This window comes from Cyclopterus lumpus, chromosome 23 (assembly GCF_009769545.1).
Source record: "Cyclopterus lumpus isolate fCycLum1 chromosome 23, fCycLum1.pri, whole genome shotgun sequence".
Taxonomy (NCBI): domain Eukaryota; kingdom Metazoa; phylum Chordata; class Actinopteri; order Perciformes; family Cyclopteridae; genus Cyclopterus; species Cyclopterus lumpus.
In genome coordinates, this window is record NC_046988.1 from 3757914 (window position 1) to 3776236 (window position 18323).

The following is an 18323-nucleotide window of genomic DNA, read 5'->3' on the forward strand; positions in this document are numbered from 1 at the left end:
CCAGTTGGACGTGCCCGGAAAACCTCTAATGGGAGGCGTCCAGGAGGCATCCTGACTAGATGCCCGAACAATATAAAATATATTAGCTAAATATCATTGAATCAGACAAATTAACTGAACAGATCATAATTATGTTTTTTTTATTGTGCGTATATGTCACATAAGGTCTTTTGTGAACTTTTTAGGTTAAAGTCCCGATGTGTCGTATCTGTCACAACAATATTTATCTGATTTCTTTTATATCAGTTTATTCAAGAAATGTGTTCACAGCAGGTTCAATATAATGAAAGACATGTTATGTAAGCATTATAATTCTTAATGAATATTACCAAGCAACTTTAGCAATGAAAAACAAGCTTTTTAAATTGAGCTACTAGTGTCAGATCTCTCACAACCGGGAGCAGAAATCTTGGAAATGTTGTTATGGAATGAACATGTTTATTTCCTTATTGACATTGGCCGGAAACAGACCCTTTTGCCATATGCTCTCCTGTGAGATTAGATTACATTGTACATGTTCTACCACACTTACATCTATGCAAATCATGTTGTGATGCGTAAAAGCATTCTGTGAACTTCCGGAATTGCAATCGTGAACTTTCAAAACCCTGCATCCTGCAGCAATGACAACTCAAAGCAACTTCGTCTGCTTGTGCTCTGCCGATTCCCTCAGAGGACTACTGGCTGGGTCTGAAGATGGTTTCCTCTCTGACCAAGACCAAGACGTGGACCCTGAGGGTCGATCTGTGGGACCACAACGATGCCACTGCTTTCGCCGAGTACAAAAACTTCAGTTTGGGCGGTGATAGAAAAGCTTTCAAACTGCATGTCGGGGAATACAGAGGAGATGCGGGTACTTCAGGCTTTTGACCATCTTTTCCCTATGCTTTTTAGTGATACACACATTTTCATCCCATTTATTTCACTTCCATTTATGCTGGTTGGACTAGTCTTTTTGCCACGGTCATTTCAACCGTATCATTCTGATAGACTTAAATGAAAGCTATCCAGTTTAGAAATGTCTATTGCCGTCAAATTAATTGTAGTCTGTGAGCCCAGAGAAATGAGGGAGTTTTTGTTGTTTAATGTTGTTACCTTGGCAACTATATCAACTGGGGTCCACATTGCTTTAATCAGACCACAAACTCTGTCTAAGATCTCTATGATGGGTTGGTCTACACATAATAAAATGCTACACATGGCAACTTTTGAAAGAGGTTGATAGTTGTTCGCTCACAGCTAACAGCAGCGAGCTAGCTTAACGTCTTAACTTGTGTGTATTTTATAAAGCTTCTTTTGACGCTTCTTTTCCAAAGTTGGAAAGCTATTCACAGATTAATAACTTCCCGGATCAATAACCCTGGAGCGAAACGTTGTTAAAACACAAACGCCACCTCTCTGTAACCACAGTGAGGTAGACAACAAGCTACAACCTTAATTCACCTTAATTGTACCACAACGGGCCGTCCTGCGAGGACTCGTAACGGCGGCCTCATGAAAGGCCGGCTGGGGGGCGCATGCGCAGGGACCGTCTGCAAAGTGCAATGCGGAAAATACATACGAGAAAAATATTCAATAACCTCACTGTTATAAAGTGTAGCGTGAACAACATTATTTCATACATCAATGTGCTCGTCCTTGTTGTACTGACACCGTTATTATGGTAACACGTTCTTTTGATTAATTATGGTGAATTGTTATTTAATAACTTCACTGTTATAAAATGTAGCATGATCAAAATCTATTTTTGCATAAATGGTCTCCTTCTTGTTATACTTCAACAGCTACCATCACAAAATATGCTTTTGATAAACTGTGGTCAATTTTCTTTTGAAAAAATATTCAATAACTTTACTATTATTAGGTGTTGTGTGACACAGATCACTTCACACATCAATGGGCTCCCCCTTGTTAAACTACATATTAATGTGCTTTTCATTAAATGTTGTGAATATTTATAGGGAAAATATCACTTTTGACAGTACAATTAAGAAAAATGTGGTATAGCTATTCAAGGAGTATTTGTTTTGCTACATATATTGTTCTCTTTTATTTTAATTGTACTTTATCAAACTTATCAAAATAGTGTTACAGCATAACAATATATGGGTATATTGGTATATGTTCTTTCTTGAAGATGACATGATTAAACTACTTCTGATGGATCTTGATGTATGTGATACTATGTTTTTATTCAAGTCAAATACACTATACAAAACATAGGTTCACAATTGCACCGGTTTGACCAAGTTACTGATACTTTAATGTCACATAGAATCAGCACCTTTCAAACGTGGTAGTACATCTTTTCATTTACTGGTCATACATAGAAATGGAGGTTCACTAATTATTTCCTTAAAAATATTTATTTATTTTGAGACTTTAATGTACCAATACACTGTGAAGAGTGAATCTCACTTCAACTAATAACCACTAGGAAGGTTTTCTTAATCAAAATTTCTTCTCAGATTAAGCAAAAAGTTAATATAAGAAAAATGGTGTTTTTTAGTCTGTATGTGAATTGAGGAAAGTAGCCTAAGTCACTCAAACTGTCCTGATGTTTTGCTGGTGGATGTTAATTTGACACATAGCTACCATTTACCGTTTTCACGTTGCACATAACGTTATTTTATTCTGCTAGGTCGAAGATGGAAGGGAAATATTTTCCTAGTTTGGTGCCTCATCCTCAGATTACTCCATTCTCTGTAACTACAGGCCACAGAAGAACCCTCTGTTCCTGGTGGACTTGGTTCTGAATCAGACTGGGGTGCATTACAGCACTCCCCTGGAGGATTTTGAGACATCTCTAGTCAACCTGTTTGATAAGGCCATTCAGGCCACATATCACATACCACAGCCTGAGGAGGTACAATATCATCTGTAATCTCCTGAATTACAGAGCATGAACTCAAATAACGAAATGTAATGTAAAACGTGTTCATTATCGGTTCCTCTGTCCGTGGATGATGATGACTCTATGGGCCAATGGTTTAACGGTTCCTCTCTTGTCCATGACAGTTTGTGATGCAGAAGTTGCTCATCAGTGGCGGTCCGGTGCTCTATTCTGTGAATTTATTTGAACCAGAAGTATCTGAGCTGCGTGAGAAGGTCCGCAATGCTCTGATACAAGCAGCCATACCTCTCAGGGCTTATGCTGCCGAATATGAGAAACACTTGGAGTTACACAACTTGGACGTTAAGATCCTGCTCCAGTAAGTCTGTTTAAAAAAGATGTATGAAAGGTTGAGGCTCATGCTTTTCTCATTAAATGCAGTCGTTTAAATCTTCTCTGCCAGATCTCATACGCATGCAGAACAGACCTCTGAAGAGGTGAAGAAAGAGGTGGAACAAAATCTCAAAGACAAGGAAATTCTTGAGAGCTCTCTTCCATCCTCCCTTGTCATTGGTCCATTTCTTGTCCGTGTAGAGGCTGTACGCCAGGCTCTCTCTAACAAAAGAAAGGCTTTGGGCAATGCAATGCTGGAGCACTTTACTCGGAAGCTACGCAAACAAATTGATAATGTAAGTAATTTGTATGTATATATATATATACATATGTATGTGTGTATGTGTGTGCGTGTGTGTGTGTACAAATAGGTATATGTCATTTGTACCATGTATATTTGTACTTCTTTTGTACACAGTACTGCATGATGTTATGTATTGAAGTGTTTTGATAATGCATTTCTTTGACACGGGATCTACATTTTGAAAAGTGGCCTTTTCCTACCTTTATAACTTTGATGATAGGTTTTTATCTTGTCTGTGCCCAGGCCTGTGAAGAGTGCAGCAGAACGAATAGAAAGTTATGTGAAAGGGTCAACAGCATTGACGAGCTGGCTGAAAAGAGGGAGTGGATGAAGCAAATCCCGAAAGAACTCAAGAGTTACAAGGTGCACATGCATGGACGGGCCTTGTCTGTTATCTGTCATATGAAGGTTTACTTTGTCAATAAATCTGATGATTTTTATCAATCTGTCCACAACAGGAAGTTGTTGGCAAGACACTGTCAGACTATGAGGTAGTAGAAGAACTTTTCCACAGTCTTTCAAATGCGGATTGTAACCAAAAGTAAGTGTAAAATCATCATGCGCGTGTTCTAATGTAGACATTAATTTGGGGCGTTGAGTGATTTGCTAAAAATAGACTGATCACGATATTCTTCAAACTTCCCCTTTTGGTTCTGAAGCTTGGCGACTTGGTGCAGCTGGTGAGAGGACGTCTGTCTAAGATGCAGCGAGCTGTGCTGTCTGCCCTTATCGTCATAGAGGTCCATGCTAAGGATGTTGCGGCCAAACTGGTGGAGCAGGAAGTCTCAAGCGTCAATGACTTTGAGTGGATCAGCCAGCTCAGGTCATCTATCTTTTGTTTGTGCTTTTTAGTTCAGTCACTCTTGACATTGGAGCTCCCTGCAATTAATTGAGTTCAGGATACGTTTGATGCTGATCTGATACTGTTTGTAGATATTACTGGGCAAAAGGTGACCTGTACACCCGCGCAGTGAATGCAGAGTTTTTGTATGGATACGAGTACCTTGGTAACTCCGGACGTCTGGTCATCACCCCACTCACTGACAGGTAGCTAAGTCTTATGTTGTCTGGGCTGTTTTTTCTCTGAATGTCATTTAATCGTTTGAATACACTTTTTCAGATGCTACCTGACCCTAACAGGAGCTCTACACCTGAAGTTTGGAGGAGCTCCTGCAGGTCCAGCAGGGACAGGAAAGACCGAAACCACTAAAGATCTGGGAAAGGCTCTGGCTATTGTTAGGTTGTAGTGGATTTTATGTACACTTGCACATGTAGATAAGAGAGGTTATGTTTTAAATTAATACATAAAGAAAGATATGATCATTAATTTGAGGAATATTCTGAGGAATGTATTATGAAGCATAAGAGAGGATCACTGTTTTATTATTCTGTTTGTTAATGACAAATGTAAAGATTCATTGTATGATGCATGGGAATGAATGGATGTTTTATTGTTTAGACAATAGTTAAAGGGATGCCGATTGAAACCTGAGATGTTGCTTTTATTCTGTAGGCAGGATAATAGGGTTTTATTCTGAAGGGGAACTTCCTGTCCTTGACCGGAAGTGTGAGCTTTGACCCCCGCTAGTTTATCGATTTGAGGCATTCTTTGAAGTGGCCAATGGAACTAACCTTCAGGTGTGAACCTTATGTCTTATTCGCTGGTCAGCGTAGCATGCTGTGTCTCTGAAAGGTATTTGCATGAATACCTCCACTAACCAATGGGAGCTTAGCTCAGCGAATGGACTGCGAATAAAACTAATTGTGAGACGTGAATTTGGTCTCTTACGTGGTGACGCCAGACAGAAACTGTTGGCTAAGTCAGGAGACTGTGGAAGCGAAGCCATGTGAGCGCGTCCGGGCCTGGACCATGTATGTATACAGATGACTCTTGTTTGTTATGATTAAATAATGATTATTATATATCTCTGGCTTCGGAGCTTCTTCTTCCAAGCACAAGGTAGCTCGAGACTCTCTGAACTCTTACACTATCCAGACAGTTGTTTTCAACTGCTCTGATCAGCTGGACTTCATGGCTATGGGCAAGTTTCTCAAAGGACTGGCCAGGTGAGAGGCAATTACTAAAGTGTGATAGAATGTCTGCTGTTAAATATCACACACCTTTCATCAATCACAGCCATGTTCTGTCTGTCTTTCTTCTTGCAGCTCTGGGGCCTGGGCATGCTTTGATGAGTTTAATCGCATTGACGTGGAAGTGCTGTCTGTGGTGGCACAACAGATCACCACGATACAAAAGGCCCAGCAGCAAAGGGTGAGAAGAAGTGCATTCAGTAGGAAAACATGTGCTGGTACATACTGTAGTTTACCACACAGTACTTGAGTTTTACAAATACTGGGCCTACAGTGAATATTTCAATTTGGTGTATATATGTTGTACTTTATTTCTAATGCTTTTCAAGAAATAACAAATGGGTTTGTTTCGCTTTAGTCAATTTGACATTCATTTAATTCCATTAATTGAGTTGAATAAACATTCACCTCGTGGAGCAATTAAAGAGACATGGAAGCATTACTGTTTAAAGTATCGAAAACCAGCAACAATGTTTGCAAAGTTGGTCAACCATCTGCAGCAATGTACTTTACTTGTTACATAATGAAAGTTAATGATATCAATCCTTACAATTCTGAAAGTGACTGGAATTAAAGTTGACTTTCCATTGAGCCCTTTCCCATTATGAAGTTGTAATATACTGTATATATATATATTTATATATGTTTTTATTGCAGTGGCAGGGATTTCTAAGACACTTGTATGTTGTGTTATTAGGCAGAGAGGTTTGTGTTTGAGGGGACAGAGATCCCTCTCGTCCCTTCGTGCGCTGTATTCATCACTATGAATCCTGGTTACGCTGGACGCACTGAACTGCCTGACAATATCAAGGTTTGATATGATGATTTAGTTTTAAATAACTGTACAGCGCTGAGGATGCACAGATGGGGCTCAACAAAGTGGGTTGTGTCTTCTCCAGGCACTGTTTCGTCCTGTGGCCATGATGGTGCCTGACTATGCTATGATAGCTGAGATCTCCTTGTAATCGTTTGGCTTCAGTGATGCCAAAGTCCTCTCCAAGAAGATCACCACCACCTTCAAGCTCTCCTCAGAGCAGCTCAGCGCTCAGGTATTGTATGGATTCAGAGGAGGTCAGACATTACATTTACATTTCTATGTACATGATATTGAAAAAGCTAGTTAAACTGCTGTGTGTAGGAACTTTAATACTTTAATTTGACAGAATTAAACTATGAAATATTGCTATACAACATATAGTTAGATAGTTAATACATCCCAGAGAGGATGATTATGGAGGGCTTTGTGAGTGAGGAGAAGGATTTTGTATTGGATCCGTTGTGGGACGGGGAGCCAGTGAAGGCTCTGGAGAACAGGGGTGATGTGATCACGGGAACGGGAGAGGGTGAGCAGGCGAGCAGCAGAGTTCTGGATGTATTGGAGTTTGTTTAGGATTTTGGAAGATGTGCCATAAAGAATACTATTGCACTAGTCAATTGTGGAGGTGATGAAGGCGTGGATTAAAGTTTCAGCAGCAGATGAGGAAAGTGATGGGCGGAGACGGGCAATGTTTTTTAGGTGGAAGAAAGAGGTTCTGGTGATTTGTTTCATGTGATGTTCAAATGAGAGGTTGCTGTCAAACATGACTCCGAGGTTGCGGATGTGAGGGGAGGGAGACAGAGTGGAGTTGTCAATGGTGAGGCAGAAGTTGTGACTGGTTTTGGTGAGAGATTTGGGGCCGATGATGATCATATCCGATTTATCACAGTTGAGTTTGAGAAAGTTGGTTTGCATCCATGATTTAATGTCAGTGAGGCAGTTGGTCAGAGTGGAGTGAGTAGTAGTGGTAATGGCTTTTGTGGAGATGTAGAGCTGGACATCATCAGCGTAGCAGTGGAAGAGGAGACCGTGATGACGTATGATGTTTCCAAGAGGGAGCAGGTAGAGGATGAACAGAAGAGGACCAAGCACCGAACCCTGGGGGACGCCCTGAGACAGAGGAGCAGTGGAGGAGGTGCAGTTGTTGATGCTGATAAATTGTTGTCTGTTTGTTAGATATGATTTGAGCCAGGAGAGAGCAGTTCCGGTGATGTTGAGGGACGATTCGAGGCGGGAGAGAAGGATGTTGTGGTTGATGGTGTCGAAGGCTGCAGTGAGATCCAGGAGAAGGAGAATGTTGAGGTGGCCAGAGTCTGAGGAGAGGAGGAGGTCATTGGTGACTTTGAGAAGGGCTGTTTCGGTGCTGTGCTGTGAGCGGAAACCAGATTGAAATGGCTCGAACAGATCGTTGGAAATGAGGTGGGTTTTGAGTTGTGCAGCGACGACGCGTTCCAGTATTTTTGACAGGAAGGGAAGATTTGAGATGGGCCGGAAATTTTTTTGAGGTTTCTTGAGGATGGGGGTGACAGCAGCCAGTTTAAGTGTGTCGGGGACTGAGCCGGAGTTGAGGGAGGAGTTGATTATTGCTATGATGAGTGGAGCAATAGCTGGGAGACATTCCTTGGTAAGAGTAGATGGTATGGGATCCAGAATACAGGTGGAGCTTCTCATTGCTGTTGTGAATGAAGAGAGCTCCAAAGGGGACACAGGGGAGAACTGAGAAAGGGGCTGAGGGGTGAATATGGGGAGAGGGGGTGGAGAAATGGAAAGTGCGGGTGAGGTCTTCAGGTTGCTGTAAATTATATCAATTTTTGTATTGAAAAATGAAAGGAAAGAGTTGCACTTGTCGACTGTAAAGGATTTGGAGGTGTTGTCCCTGGGTTTGAGAAGCTTGTTTATTGTTGAGAAGAGAGCCTTTGGGTTGGAGGAGCCAGCGTGTATGAGGTGTGAGTAGTAGGTGGTCCGGGCTGAGATGAGAGCGTCATTGTTATGTGCAGCTTGAAACACAGGACCCAAACGCCGTCAACGATGGAAAAGTAACCTTTATTGCTAAACAGGATTCCAAAACAGTCTTACACACAAGATCTTCCACGATCTAGACAAGACGAACCGACAAAGGGGAATGACATGAACAGGACTTAAATACAGAGGGCTGGTGCAGGTGATTGGACACAGGAGGAAACAATCAGGAACAGGGCAGACAATCACAGGGACAGGAAGTGAAGAGAAACAGAGGACACGAGAGACAAGGACTTCAAAATAAGACAGGAAACACGAAACAACACTACAGATCCTGACATAACCCCCCCCTCAAGGGGCGGATTCCAGACGACCCAACACAGTCCCCCAGGGTGGGTGGAGGGGAGCCGGAGGCGGGACCAAAAGCCTGGCAGAAGAAGTCCGGGGGACGACCACCAGGAGGACTGACCTGCTCCGGAGGACGGGCAGGAGGACGGCCACCAGGAGGACTGACCTGCTCCGGGGGACGGGCAGAAGGGCGACCACCAGGCGGACGGAAGGGCTCTGGGGGACGGGCTGAAGGACGGCCACCAGGCGGACGGAAGGGCTCCGGGGGACGGACAGGAGGATGGCCACCAGGCACATAGACCTGCTCCGGGGGACGGGCAGAAGGACGGTCACCAGACGGACAGACGGACTCCGGAAAACCGGGCTCAGGGGAACCGGGCTCTGGAGCCGTAGGTCGTGTCAAAGGAAGCGGCCAGGGTGGCGACCGAACACAGGGAGCCTGAGTCGGCCGGGGCGGCGACGTGACCCGGGGAACTGGGGTCTGCCGGGGCGGCGACGTGACCCGGGGAATCGGGGTCTGCCGGGGCGGCGACAGGACAAGGGGAGCCGGGGACGGCCGGGGCGGCGACGGGACACGAGGAGCCGGGGTCGGCCGGGGCGCCGACGGGACACGAGGAGCTGGGATCGGCCGAGGCGCCGACGGGACACGAGGAGCTGGGGTCGGCCGAGGCGCCGACGGGACACGAGGAGCTGGGGTCGGCCGGGGCGCCGACGGGACACGAGGAGCTGGGATCGGCCGGGGCGCCGACAGGACACGGGGAGCTGGAGTCGGCCGGGGCGCCGACAGGACACGAGGAGCTGGGATCGGCCGGGGCGCCGACGGGACACGAGGAGCTGGGATCGGCCGGGGTGCCGACGGGACACGAGGAGCTGGGGTCGGCCGGGGCGCCGACGGGACACAGGGAGCTGGGGTCGGCCGGGGCGCCGACGGGACACAGGGAGCTGGAGTCGGCCGGGGCGCCGACAGGGCACGAGGAGTTGGGATCGGCCGGGGCGCCGACAGGACACGAGGAGCGGGGGTCGGCCGGGGCGCCGACAGGACACGGGGAGCTGGAGTCGGCCGGGGCGCCGACAGGACACGAGGAGCTGGGATTGGCCGAGGCGCCGACGGGACATGGGGAGCTGGAGTCGGCCGGGGCGACGACGGGACACGGGGAGCTGGAGTCGGCTGGGGCGCCGACGGAACACGGAACTGCGGCGTGGACTGTGGCGCAGCGTCGGCAGGAACCGGCATTGACTGCGGCGCAGCGTCTGCAGGAACCGGCGTAGACTGCGGCCGAAGCAGGACCATGTCTAACGCTCGGAGGGACTCCATCATGTCCCGGAAAGCGTCCTGGGATAAGGCAAAGGAAGCAAGGGCCGGCCGGAAGTCCAATAGGTCCCAGGAAGTTGGGGTTGGCCGGAACACGGAGGCGGCAACAGGAACGGGCGAGGGCTGCAGCACGGAGGCGACTGCGGGAACCGGAGTAGTCTGCGGCACAGAGGCGGCAGCCGGAACCCTCCACCGACGCGGTCCGGAGGTTTGCGCCCCCCACTCCGGGGCTGGGCCTGGGTGACCTCTGCCCCTGGGGCTACGAGGCCCCCCATAAGCCAAACGGGTCCCGTTGAAGGGGTCTGGTGCCGAGACCCTATGGGGGTTGTAGTTCCCCTTCTGCAGGCTACGAGGGCCCCCATAGGCCAAGCGGGTCCCTTCGAATGGGTTTGGTGCCGAGACCCTATGGGGGTTGTAGTTCCCCTTCTGGAGGCTACGAGGGCCCCCATAGGCCAAGCGGGTCCCTTCGAAGGGGTTGTAGGCTGGGTCCATCTTTGGTCGGTTCGTTCTGTTATGTGCAGCTTGAAACACAGGACCCAAACGCCGTCAACGATGGAAAAGTAACCTTTATTGCTAAACAGGATTCCAAAACAGTCTTACACACAAGATCTTCCACGATCTAGACAAGACGAACCGACAAAGGGGAATGACATGAACAGGACTTAAATACAGAGGGCTGGTGCAGGTGATTGGACACAGGAGGAAACAATCAGGAACAGGGCAGACAATCACAGGGACAGGAAGTGAAGAGAAACAGAGGACACGAGAGACAAGGACTTCAAAATAAGACAGGAAACACGAAACAACACTACAGATCCTGACAGTCATTGTATTGTTGAAGGTAGTCAGAGTGGGCTTGGAGATGGACTGTTAAACCAGTTTTCCTGCAGAGTCTTTCAAGCTGGCGCTTACGGGATTTCATGTGGTGGAGATCAGGAGTATACCAAGGAGCTGAGTGAGTGAATGAGACCGTTTGGGTTTTAATAGGAGCAAGCTGATCAAGACAGGAGGAGAGTGTGTTATTGTAGTAATTTACGAGATTGGAGGGATTATCAGACAGTGGGAAAGGGGAGGCCGACATGGTACTGGCAAGAGAGGCTGAAAGAGTTGTGGGGGAAATAGTTTTGAGATTTCTGAAGGATATGTTGCGCTTGGTTCTTGGGATGGGGATAGGGATGCCGATGTCCATGGTGATAGCCAGGTGGTCGGAGATATTGAGGTTGAGGCTGGAGAGCTGAAGTATTGTGAGACCAGTGGAGCAGACCAAATCCAGGATGTGACCTCGGCTGTGAGTGGGGAAGTTGATGTGTTGTGTGAAGTTGAAGCATTGTAGCAGTTCTAGGAATTCTATGGCAGGTTTACATTCCGTGTCATCAATATGGATGTTAAAATCACCAAGGAGGAGAACGGCAGGTGAAATTGCACAGAGCTGGGTCAGAAAATCAGAGAAGTCAGAGAGGAAGGAGGGGTTTGGCTTGGGGGGGGCGGTAAATAACAGCAATTACCAGAGGAGTCGGACCAGAGAGTTTGAGGGCAATATGTTCAAAAGAATGAACGGCAGGAATGGGAATGGTGGTTGTTTTAATGTCCTCCCGGTGGACAGCAGCAACACCACCTCCCCGCCCCTCTGGACGAGGTTTATCTGTGTATGTGAATCCTGTGGGGGTGGTCTGGTTGAGTGAGAAATAGTCCAGGGGTTTATGCCATGTTTCAGTGAGGCAGAGAAAATCAAGATTACTGGCCATTATGAATTCATTCAGAAGGAGGCTTTTGTTATTGAGTGAGCGGGTGTTGAGCAAGGACAGTTTCAGGTGACGTTGCGTTGTGATAGGCTGTGAGGACTGAGGAAGGGGACGGAGATTGGACCAATTCACGTGTGGTTTGTTGTGATGACGTAACGAGGAAGTACGATTGCGACAGGACCACAGGGATGGGATGGAGTTTTGGGACGTGAAGTTGTAGGTGAACATGCGGCCAGAGCCTCTGTGTGAAGGATGGCCTCGGCGAAGTATTCCATGTTGTTTCAGAATGTCCATGCAGTCCGGGCGCAGGTGGTTATCAAAGCCGCGAAGCTCCGACCCGGAGTACAGCGGCGGCATGGTCCGGTGGCGGAGTAGTAGCGTTAGGCTAGCGCCAACCTGTGACCGAGAGCTCGCCGTCCGCGAGATGAGAAGCGATGTGCAGCCCAGGAGAATCAGCGAGATGATCCACAGCATACCAGCGGGAAGACGCCAGCAGTCCGGTGAGGAGAGAGTGGTAGCCTGGAGGGGCTACCAGCCCGTTAGCCTGACGATCCTGCCCGGAGAATGGAGGTCCACCTGGTGCAGTGGTGGCTAGCGGAGACCAACCCAGGTCTGCTCACGGCAGAGTAGACAGGTGGGCTTGTGATAGCTAGCGACGTGGCAGCCAGGGGTGAGAAGACCAGCCGTTCCAGTTGCAGGACAAAAACAACAATTGGACTAAACCCGGAAGTCTTCGGGCTAGCGGGCTAATTACTCTTCTGAGGTTAGTCGAGTGTTTAAATATATTCAAGGTGCTACTCTTGTGTTTGTGACCACAGAGCTAGCAACCTAAACAAACAGGCAAAAAGAAGTGAAAAACACAAGAGCAAAAATAAAAACGCGAAAACACGAGCGAAAAATCGAGGCTGCCATCAAGCGGCCATCTTGGATTAATGTTGCTCTTGCTGGATTTACAGGTCTAAAAAATAAAAACTTTGTTTCCAGTGAAGGGAATGGTTTTCAATTTACCGAAATAATATGGTCTAAATATTGTACCAGTTTGCCACCAATATGTCAATTTCAGCAAACATCCCAGTATGATTCAATGCAAAAAAAGCTATCAAACACACAGTGGTGAATTATTTAACATGTATTCCAACACTTTGACATAAGGACATCTTATTCATACAATTCATAGTATATAATAGTATATAAATCATATAATATTCAGTATATGATATATAAATACCATATATTATAGATATCATAAATATACAATTTAAATAATACCATATAATATAAATTATAAATAGATAATAATAAAATATAAATAGATTATATATTATATATATATTTATATTAGGGCTGGGCACGTTAACGCGTTATAAATGTGTTAACTAGCAATCGATTAACGGCGAGATGGCTACTAACGCTTCGGGTGCGCACCATGCTGACCTGGCCCCACTGGCGGACTCGATCAACAAGCTACGTGAAACTACGGAGGAACACGGCCGAAGGGGGCCGGATATCGAAGTAGCCCTGTCGGACCACAGTGACAGAATTGTCGGCCTCGAAGAAATGTGTGCGCCTCGCTAAAATATAGAAACTGTATTCTCGCTGACACAGTGGATGATCTTGAAAACAGATCGAGGCGGTGCAATCTAAGAGTGACCAACTTGACGGAGAAAATAGAACGGACTGATCCGGTCAAATTTATGTCGGGATTTTTTGCCGAGACCTTGGGAAGCGACTTATTCCCCACTCCGCCAACCTTGGACCCGGCGCACCGCGCTCGGCGCTCCGGACCCAACTCCAAACCAAGAACAATGATGGTGACCTTTCACTATTACCAGGACAAGGAACGCGCACTGAGAGTGAGTCGGGTCCGTGTACGTTTTGTTCGTTTGTTTTATGGTTCATTCGAAAATACGGAAATACCGTGGTTTCTTCGTTTTCTGTTTGAAACCAAAAACGGGAAAACAGAAAAACACTTCTGTTTGCCGTTTTTGTCGTCTGAAACCAAAAACGGGAAAACGGAAGTGCTTAAAACGAATGTCAAAATAAAAGAGAGGAAAAAGTAACTGGACTTGGGGAAACAAATAAATAGAGTGAAGCCGTGGGCTGAACTCCTTTAAACTTTGTCTGATCTCCCGACTCCGTTTGTTAACATGTTATAAGTGCACCTCACAGGCAGTTTAATATTCATTCCCATATATGTACACAGCAAGAATCAACTTTTCAATTAATCGTTTCATTCTTTAATGCAACTCAGTTCCTAATATAGTTTAATCAAAGTAACGTGTGTGTAGAGTTTTTATATATATATATATATATATATATATATATATATATATAATTCCACCTCATTGTGCTGTTTCTTGAGTGACGCAGAGTAAAGCGTTTACCTTCTGTATCTGTTTCATTTTAGAACCAACCATTCCTACATGGAAGAGTGTGCATGTGTTGATCACGAGGCAATAAATATTGACAATTGAAAAATAAAGAGACAGTTGGTTTATTCTTATTAACCCTTTGATACACAAGCTGTGCAAACCCCTTCTAAGGTTATTTCACGCACGGCTGAGTGTTTCTTTGTTATATTGTTTTTGCAGTGATTTGAACCAAATAATTACACATTTAATATTTGAAATGGTTATTTGTCCATTTAGCACACTCACACAACCATACACAATACAACATTGTCCTCATGTGGCTGGGTGGTAGCAGCGTTTATTTTTTAACCCACATTTTCTCATTGCCTCTATAATATGGTGTTTGGAGGTGAGGCGTGCCCTCCATGCACCTCTTCATATGTGGCATGACAAGCTCCTTGATGAATAGCAGCAGTGCATTGGTCACACCAGTTGGTGTAGGCATTGAGGGTGGCCACATCCAGCACATTCAAAAAAACACATTCAAAAAAAGGGAAAACCTGCAATTAGAATTTAATCTACTATCAACCAAAAAAGCCGAACAACTACTGTTGTACTCTCGTGGCCGGTCATATGAGTATGGGGAACAGTCGGCTGCCGCCTCACGGCTGATCCCTGAAATTAAAGCTAGTCATGGAAACTTGAAATCAACCCCAAAAGAAATTAACAACGTTTTTGAGGCATATTACACTAAATTGTATTCCTCTGAATCCACCTCTACAAAAGGACCAATGACAACCTTTTTAGAAGGCCTTGGCTTCCCATGCCTTGAATCAGATAAAATCGCAGAGCTAGATAGGACAATAGAACTGGAATGCAGAGAGTGGCAAGACTCCGGGGCCCGATGGCTTTACGGCAGAGTTTTACAAAAAATTCAATGAGAAGCTTTCTCCAATTCTTCTTGGAATGTATCAGGAGTCACTGATTAATCTTCCACCTACTCTCTCACAAGCAACCATCACACTTTTACTAAAAAAAGACAAGGACCCGTCTGATTGTGGATCCTACCGGCCGATCTCACTTCTTAATGCAGATGCAGAAATCGTTGCAAAGGTACTGTCTTGCCGACTTGAAAATATTACCCCTTTAATTATTTCTGAAGACCACACTGGTGTCGTATTTCAAGCGACAGTGATGTTGAAGAGTGATGATGAAGGAATCTCCGCGGACACTGTCCTTTCTTGTAAGGAAGTTTATTACAGGAATCACAGGTCAAGACGAGCGTCTAGATCGCTCGGAGAATCTTCCCGGTCAATATGAAGTTCTGCTGTCCAGTGCGAGGCAGCTCAGTTATATAGAGAAGATGTTGTGAGCAAAACTGGTGATAACATAACGTCATACAGGGGCCTCTAACCTAAACACATATGTTCCAACCACAAGAACGAGTACCATATATGGACCGATAGTTTTGATCTGAGCCTCTAAGCAGGCCTGAATATAACACACTGGTTTCATAAAAGATCCTACAGAAATTCGGGTTTGGTGATGTTTTCGCCTCCTGGATTAAACTCTTATATTCATCTCCGCAAGCGTGTGTCAGCACAAACTCAAAACGTTCCCCATATTTCTCTCTAACGACACGCCAAGTATTCCCACTTTCCCCCTTGCTTTTTGCAATTGCAATGGAACCACTCTCCACTTTTGCGAGGAGTACGGTGGGGTGGGATAGAACATCGTGTATCACTGTACGCAGATGACCTCTGTCCTTATCTGTCTGACTAACTGTAACTGAACCTGATTACTTAATTTTAGTTTTACAATGTTGTACTACGCAAACTATGTGAAAGAATGTGAAGGCCGTGGGTGGGTGATTGTGGATCTGTGGGTGGGTGTTTTTTTAACATTTTAAAATGTATTATTATTCTAACTTTTTTATTTTGTTTTGCCTTTGTTATTCATTTTATTTATTTATTTACTTTTGTTTTTTTCTGTTTTACTTTCCTGTTTTCGTCTTTACTATTGTAAACTGACTAACACATACACAACAAATGAAAATACTACAAAAAACTAGAGTATGACGAGTTGACAATTCTGTACATCAGGAAACAACCGCCTTTGGCAATTCTGCGAGACAATGCCAAGTCACAGGGCATGAAGTTGTGTGTGATCATTCAGCAGTTTTTAATACCCATGCAGGTTTGGAGACATTTTGAATCGAGTCCTGTTTCTTTTGCATACATTTTTGCATACATTTGCCTCAGAGGGCTTTACAATATGTCCACATACAACATCCTCTGTCCCAGGACAACGCATGATGAGAGCAAGGCAAGGCAAGGCAAGTTTATTTATATAGCACAATTCAGACACAAGGCCACTCAAAGTGCTTTACAGGGGCAAGATTAGAATACATAAAACACATTATAAAACATTTAAAAGCGAATTAAAGAAGCGAATAACAAAAAATGAAAACTCGATTTAAGCAAATAAAAGAAGCAAATAAAATGCAAATTGCAGGTTAAAATGGAAACAAAAAAGTCTTCAGACTTGATTTAAAAAAACAGAGTTGTAGCAGACCTCAAGTTCTCTGGGAGTTTGTTCCAGATTGTTGGTGCATAATAACTAAAAGCTGCTTCTCCTTGTTTAGTCCTAACTCTAGGGACTGTAAGTAGACCTGTCCCAGACGACCTAAGGGCTCTGGACGGTTCATAACTTATCAGCATATCAGTAATGTATTTTGGCCCTAAACCATTTAATGCTTTATAAACCAACATCAGTATTTTGAAATCAATTCTTTGAGTGACTGGATGCCAGTGTAAAGACCTCAGAACTGGGGTAATGTAATCTACTTTTTTGGTCCTAGTGAGGACTCGAGCAGCAGCGTTCTGAATTAGCTGAAGCTGTCTGATAGATTTTTTTGGAAGGCCAGCAAGGACACTGTTACAGTAGTCAAGTCTACTAAAGATAAATGCATGGACAAGTTTTTCTAAATCTTGCTGAGACATAAGCCCTTTAATTCTTGATATGTTTTTTAGGTGGTAGAAGGCAGATTTATTAATTGATTTTATGTGTTTCTTGAAATTCATGTCGGAGTCTACAACAACACCAAGATTTCTGGCTTGGGGTGTAGTCTCTAACATAATGGATGTAAGCTGTGCGCTGACTTTTAATTGTTCATCTTTGGCACCAAAGACAATTACTTCAGTTTTGTCTTTGTTTAATTGAAGGAAATTTTGGCACATCCAATCATTGATTTGTTCAATGCACTTACTCAGTGCCTGTATCGGACTGTAGTCTCCTGGTGATATGGTTATGTAAATTTGTGTGTCGTCTGCATAATTATGGTAGCATAATTTATTCTTATTCATAATCTGAGCTAGTGGGAGCATGTAGATGTTAAATAGAAGAGGGCCAAGAATGGAACCTTGGGGGACCCCGCATTCAATATTTGTCCGCTCAGATGTGAAATTGCCTATTGACACATAGTAGTCTCTATCCTTTAAGTAGGATTCAAACCAGCTTAGTACAGTTCCAGAAAGTCCAACCCAGTTTGCTAGTCGATCTAGTAATATGCTGTGGTCAACTGTGAGAGCTCGCCGTCCGCGAGATGAGAAGCGATGTGCAGCCCAGGAGAATCAGCGAGATGATCCACAGCATACCAGCGGGAAGACGCCAGCAGTCCGGTGAGGAGAGAGTGGTAGCCTGGAGGGGCTACCAGCCCGTTAGCCTGACGATCCTGCCCGGAGAATGGAGGTCCACCTGGTGCAGTGGTGGCTAGCGGAGACCAACCCAGGTCTGCTCACGGCAGAGTAGACAGGTGGGCTTGTGATAGCTAGCGACGTGGCAGCCAGGGGTGAGAAGACCAGCCGTTCCAGTTGCAGGACAAAAACAACAATTGGACTAAACCCGGAAGTCTTCGGGCTAGCGGGCTAATTACTCTTCTGAGGTTAGTCGAGTGTTTAAATATATTCAAGGTGCTACTCTTGTGTTTGTGACCACAGAGCTAGCAACCTAAACAAACAGGCAAAAAGAAGTGAAAAACACAAGAGCAAAAATAAAAACGCGAAAACACGAGCGAAAAATCGAGGCTGCCATCAAGCGGCCATCTTGGATTAATGTTGCTCTTGCTGGATTTACAGGTCTAAAAAATAAAAACTTTGTTTCCAGTGAAGGGAA

At 45.0% G+C, this 18323-nt stretch overlaps 1 pseudogene; it reads left to right on the forward strand.

The window, feature by feature from the left end:
• Positions 1-696: 696 nt before the first annotated feature.
• Positions 697-6897, forward strand: LOC117726498 (annotated as a pseudogene).
• Positions 6898-18323: the final 11426 nt, after the last annotated feature.